A 6,522-nucleotide genomic window follows, 5' to 3' on the forward strand; every position below is an offset into this window, starting at 1 on the left:
GTAGTGCTGGGAGGTTCACAATAAGTTTAGAACATTGCATGATTAACATACGTGTAATAAATTTTAGGAATAAGATTTATCATGTGTGCAATCTTTGAGATAATTGTGAAATTAAATGCGTTTTATTCATATGAATTCGGACTTAGAATAGGATCGGATCGGGTTGTGAATAGGATAGTTTTAATTTGTCTTGGAAAGGAAAATTAATTACAATAGAATTATCGATTTTCAAGAATGCAAGAGCGAAACTAGCTACGTAGTCGAGAATTGAAATAGATAATAATAGGTGGATTCTTAGTCCAATACACTCTTCCCATATACATTTTAAATTCGCATTTTATACATTTTCGTAGATTAAATTAGAATAATTAAAAATCACAAAAATCACTTTTAATTTGTTTGATTTGAATCTAATTAAAGACTAATACACTCAATTAAATTTTATTCCTAGTGGGACGATACTCTAACTCACTAAATCTATTACTTGTACAACGAACTCGTATGCTTGCGGGATCTCAATGAATACCTGGGAAGAAAATACCAAAGGAACCACCCCAGTCCAAGCAAACAAAAATCAGGAAGAAGCACAAAAAATCTGAATGATTTTGGGCGATGACCAGTAGCACCACACTTACCTCTCGAACAAGAGATATTCAATAGAAACCAAGAGAAGAAAACCAGAAAACTGCTTTGAAAGCAAATCAAACTGAGCAGAAAACCCAAACAGCAACTTTGAATCAATGCAATCTGGACAGAACAAACTAAAAGCACTCCAAGAAACCAGATTTGAGAAAGACCAAGTTAAAAACAATATGTTTTAATTCAATTTCCACCAAAGATTAGTAAAAATCGAAGTAAAACACAATAAGATTCACAAGAAAACAATACCTTACTACAAATTGATCAGATTTTCAGTCACCAACACAAAAAATTGTCATATTCGAACAGTACTTGGATATATTTTTATCTGAAAAAATAATTGTTCCTATAGTTTTGGCCTTGTTCTTAACTTTCAGCGCTTAAATAGAAGCAGCTCAGCTTCAAGAAAATTCTATAGAAATACATGTCCTAATGCAGAATTAATCATTGGACAGGAGGTCCAATAAGCCTACTTTAGAGATAGTGGAATAGCCCCCGATCTTGTTAGAATGCATTTTCATGATTGCTTTGTCAGGCTGATGTGAATCATACATCGTAACATTTTATTTTTTTTGCGTATTTCATAAAGTGGATTATCTTACACTTGACAGCCAACTCATAATAAGAATTCAGTCATTGTTTATTGCAGGGCTATGATGACAATCTTATAAAATCTATCCCTGAAAATTCTACAGAAGAAGATGGCCCACCAAATGCTGGTACCGTTCGTGGGTTTGAAGTGATCGAAAGTGCAAAGGCTAGTCTTGAACACAAATGCAGAGGAGTTGTGTCGTGTGCAGATATTCTTGCATATGTTGCAAGAGACTCCATTGTCGTTGTTAGTACTCTAAACTCGACACAAAACTGTATCTCTAAAATTCTTTAAAGTATGAGAACACTTTATACAAGCATGAAACACTTAATATTAGGCTCACGTAGCAGTTGACAAGACTGGTTTTTGCCCTGTAGTCAGGAGGACTCGAATGGGATGTTCCAGCAAGAAGAAAAGACGAGTGAATTTCATGGGCTGAAGAAACTATTGATCTGCTAGCACCATTCAACAGGCTAGACCAAAACATTCGGGCTTTTGCCCAGAAAGGTTTGTCATCGAATAATATGGTTGCATTCCTACGTAAGACAATATTGTATGAACTGCACGATTATCCAACTTAAAAGCTCGATGTATTCAGGTGCACATTCAATTGGTCAATCTCACTGCACGTCATTCAGCAATAGATTATACAATTTTAGCCCAACAAATAGTCAAGATCCAACCTTGGACCTGTTCTATGCAATGCAACTGAAACAGTAATGTCCAAGACGGCCTAATAGTGATGTTGATCCTAACGTAGTTGTTTTCATGAACTTCAGCCCGAAAATATCTGAGAGCAGCTACTATGTCGATGTTTTAAGAAATCATGGGTTATTTACCTCAGACCAGTGCCCTGGACTAAACACTGACTACTAGCCCAGATACTCTTATCAGAATTCAGAGACTATACAAGGAATAGTATGCAATGGCAAATAGATTTTGCTGATGCAATGGTTAAGATGAGTCAAATTGAGGTGTCTACATGAACTGCTGGAGAACTAGGCTCAATTGCAGGGCAATCAACCCATAAAACTCTATTCTACTTGCGTGTTCTTGAAACAGGTGTCTACAGGAACTGCTGGAGAACTAGGCTCAATTGCAGGGCAATCAACCCATAAAACTCTATTCTACTTGCGTGTTCTTGAAACAGGTGTCTACAGGAACTGCTGGAGAACTAGGCTCAATTGCAGGGCGATGAACCCATAAAACTCTATTCCACTTGCGCGTTCTTAAAACGTTTATTCAGTGTCTTCTTCTACTTATGCGTTCTTAAAATAAACACCTATAACCCAGTGTCTTCTTTGTTCGTTTGAGAGCATGGCTCCCACAAATTGGACATCAAAGTTCTCTGTCTCAGTCTGGACAATTATTTTGAAACAGAGAAGTGACAGAGTTTCATGTTTTTATATATCATTTGAAGATATCTCAAAATTCATTGTTATTATGAAGATCAAACTTATATCTAATGATTTCTTGGAGGGAAACTGATTCCAAATATTTTTTCAAAACATTCAAAACCCCATTGCTATGACAAAGTAAACTTGCTTCCCTAAGAGCCATGCCTTGAAGATAGGTATACACATGTTCTACAAAATAGTTGGGCCTAGCTAATCCACTCACTCAGAAGAAGAAAGAGCACCTTGAAACAAAATATGTTGAAGGAAATCGAGAGCATTTGAGGTCTGCCAAAGGTGCTAAAAAGCACAAAATCCAGCCTTACATTATGATGACAATCAAGAGTAAAACTAAGACACGAGCATACATTATGAGTTCAAAAATAGAATGCACTAAAAATACACACACACACACACATATTAAAAAAAAGGTGGGTGTGAGGGGGGGGAGGAGGATATAAGCTGTCAGAAACATAAAATTTTAATAACACAAAAAGGCATACTTCCATCAGTCACCAAGGTTCAGGGAAAGACCTTAATGAAGTAAAATTCTACAATTAATTCAAAAAATTATCACAAGAGGTATGCTTAAAAGGCATGCTAATAATCCCATTTAGGTAGTCAATTCCATGATGGCACTGACTATGTCTCCATTGTGAGCCTTAAGAGCTTTGACAGCCTTGCCCTTGTACACCCCTGCTTGCGTCATGACCAACTCAATGTCTCGAGGCTCAACTCCAATCTCGCCAACCTCTTCCTCATCCTCGTCTGCCTGTTCTATGGCAGCCGAAGTAGAAGCATCAAGTTTAGCCATTACAGAACCCATATCAGGCATCCTGAATTGTTGGACAGCTTGTGTCTAAAGCTGAGAGCTCAAATCCTCAATCTTAGCTTCTCCAAAAATGACATAGGTATCAGAATTTGGGCTTGAAAACATCAGGCTTTGAGATGAAAAATAATACATGTAAGTTCATGAATTGTTTATAAGATTTAGCAAATAGCCAACAAAAAGATCAAAGATGCATCCAAAGTGAAAAACACATGGAAGATTACATTTTTTTGTTCTCTTAATGGTGACCCAATTAACACCAAGAACAGGTTTCATTCCCAGTTTCAACATGGCCTTACGACTCTTCTTCTCACTTCTGCTCTACTTAGAACTTTCATTTCCACCTATATACACTTTTGCATCAAAATGATCATAGAGGAAGCAAAATATGCATTGGTAATGCAAGAGAATAATAGATAGCCAGGCAAGACAAATGAGAGGACACTTAAATCAGCACCAGGCTTATGCCTTGCATCAACTCCATAAGTAGAAGGTTCTAGACTCAGACAAATGGAAGGTCCTTAATAAAAGCCATGAGTGAGGATCACCTTGAGGACTAAGCATATTTTCAAAGAAATTGAAATTATGCAACATAAAAGTACCATTTTAGGTTCTAAGCATGGTAACCATCTCGCCTAAAAGCTTAATCTCAACAAAATAAATAAAAGTTCAATAAATAACAATATTTCCTCTTCATCTCAATCATTCTTCTAGTTTGCAGCTATCATACAATACATTTCTAATGACCAGGTAAAACCCCACAAAATATAACATGAAATGAGCGCCTACCACTTATCAAACCATACCCTCAACATAAAAATAAAAAAATGCCTGAAGGAGATAAGTGTCGTTAAATGAACACAAATAGAAAGAAAAGAATTAGGTTTTCAAGAATAGGGACTTGGACTACCATCTTCCTTGTCATCATCTTCCTCATCGAAATCTTCAGTGTCTTCTTCATAGTCCTCATCCTCTTTCACATCCTTTATCACTAGCTCATCCTTCAGTCCATGAACAATGAACAGTGAATTTAATCCAAACATACACACAAAGAGATGTATGTATATAAGTTAATATATGTAACAAAACGAGGATAATGATCTAATATTAAAAGATTACCTGAAATTTTTCCTTAGCTTTAATTTCTTCAACGACGGGACCCGACATTTTCCGTTCGATTTTGAGGGTTTGCAATCTGGAGAGTGTTGAGGATAAGGAGGAGAAAGGGATGACTGGTTTTTACTTGAGGGATTTGATAAAAAAGCCGAGTCAAACAATGTTATCGGTAAAATAACATTCCTTTAATATTTTTTTGATGAAATAGCCTTCACTTACAAAAAATAATAAACAAATAAGATCAAATATCTAAAATACCCTTACCATGGAAAATACTCAAATACCTTTTTCAATCCAATTAAATCTCTCAATTCATCTACCAAAACTTGTCGACGTGTTTTTCCGGTGGTTGCTTCCTCAAAATCTTGTTATTCATGGTATTCTTCATCTATCTTCTCTAATGTTTTGAGTATTTGAACAAGAGTTTTGGTGTCTATATTATCTGTACTGACATCTCTACTATATTTAAAGAAAGAAGAAATGTATTTTTAGAAATCTCATTTACATTGGTACTTTAATTGTTGAATATAGTATAAAATGATATTTTAGTTGATTTTATTTTCGCATTTGGTGTACATATGTACCGTCCGAAACTGTTGGACGATAACGACACTCCAGTCATTATTAGTAGTGCAGAACAACACTACAGTCGTTATCTTTCATCTAAAATGACAGTACAAGCGTTATCTGTTATGATCTGTCCATTATTGATAATATATTGTGGTTACTTTGATAATTTAACTATAGTAACTATTTTCATATTACTTTGATATATACTTGAGTAACTTATTTAACTTTTTATTTTATTTATAGCTATGGATACTGTAGAAATGATATGGATATATGTATGCTATTTTGTCGAGTTTAAAAAGACTGAAGAAGGCAAATGGACATGGGATTATGTAGGAAATGGTGAAGAAAGTGTGGATATTCTTTATGTTCCATCTAGCATTTCGTATATAGAGTTGTGCAACAAAGTGCAAGAACTTGTTAATGTGGATTCAAAGTTATATGAAATTGAGATGGTGTCTCTTAATCCCGAGATGTCTAAATTTTCAGTTCCACCACAAAGGATTGACAATGACATGAAAGTGAAGTGGTTTATTTCTATTTGTAAAAAAAATCCTCTTTACATGACTATTTCGACAAAAGTTACAGGCGAATGTGATAGTATAAGGGAGTTTGAAAGAGATTGTGGAAACTAATGATGAAGTAGAAAAGAGAGATGTGAGCCATTGCAATATGATGGCGATCATGGAAATGATAACGTAGAAAAAAACTATGTGGATTGGGATAACTTGCATATAATTCAAGGTAGTTCCAAACAACAAGATTTTGAAGATAAATCTCCTCCGAGAGATAAAAACAATGTTGATTTCTCCATAGAAGAGGACATTATTGGTACTTCAACACAAGTCGTGTGTTTAATTCCTCATTGATCATCAGTTAGGATACCAAAAAATGAGTATGTATACAATGGCTGTGAATTGATTTAAAAATATTTGACATTTTGATTGGCATTTTGTCAATAAACTGATTTAAAGATGTTTGATGGTAAACGGAGAAGGAGGGACGGTGGCTGTGTTACTTTTTTTAGTGCTTGTCACTTTTTGAAGTTTGTCACTCTTTTTAGTGTCATTTTCTTGAAATTTCTGTAACTTTTTTTAGTGACAAATATCACTTGTTAATAAAAGTGACATTATACTTCTGACACTTTTTTAAATTTCTGTCCCTTTTTGAGTGTACGTTACTTTCTTTGAACTTTGTCACTTTTTTGAGTGTTTGTAACTCTCTTTGAATTTCTCACTTTTTAAATGTCATTGTTTTGAATTTTTGTCACATTTCTAATTGTTCATCACCTTTTTTTTTGGATTTTTGCAATTTTTTTAGTGTATGTCACTTTCTTTGATTTTTTGCTTTTTCAAATGTTTTCTCTCACTTTTTTCTATTTT

The 6,522-nt window shown here is 34.6% G+C and overlaps 2 pseudogenes; one reads left to right on the top strand and one right to left on the bottom strand.

The window, feature by feature from the left end:
* The first annotated feature begins 81 nt into the window (after positions 1–81).
* Positions 82–2,107, top strand: LOC111404816 (annotated as a pseudogene).
* Positions 2,108–3,238: 1,131 nt separating this feature from the next.
* On the bottom strand, positions 3,239–4,958 carry LOC111404817 (annotated as a pseudogene).
* Between the last annotated feature and the right edge of the window lie 1,564 nt (positions 4,959–6,522).

This window comes from Olea europaea, chromosome 11 (genome assembly GCF_002742605.1).
Source record: "Olea europaea var. sylvestris chromosome 11, O_europaea_v1, whole genome shotgun sequence".
Classification (NCBI taxonomy): domain Eukaryota; kingdom Viridiplantae; phylum Streptophyta; class Magnoliopsida; order Lamiales; family Oleaceae; genus Olea; species Olea europaea.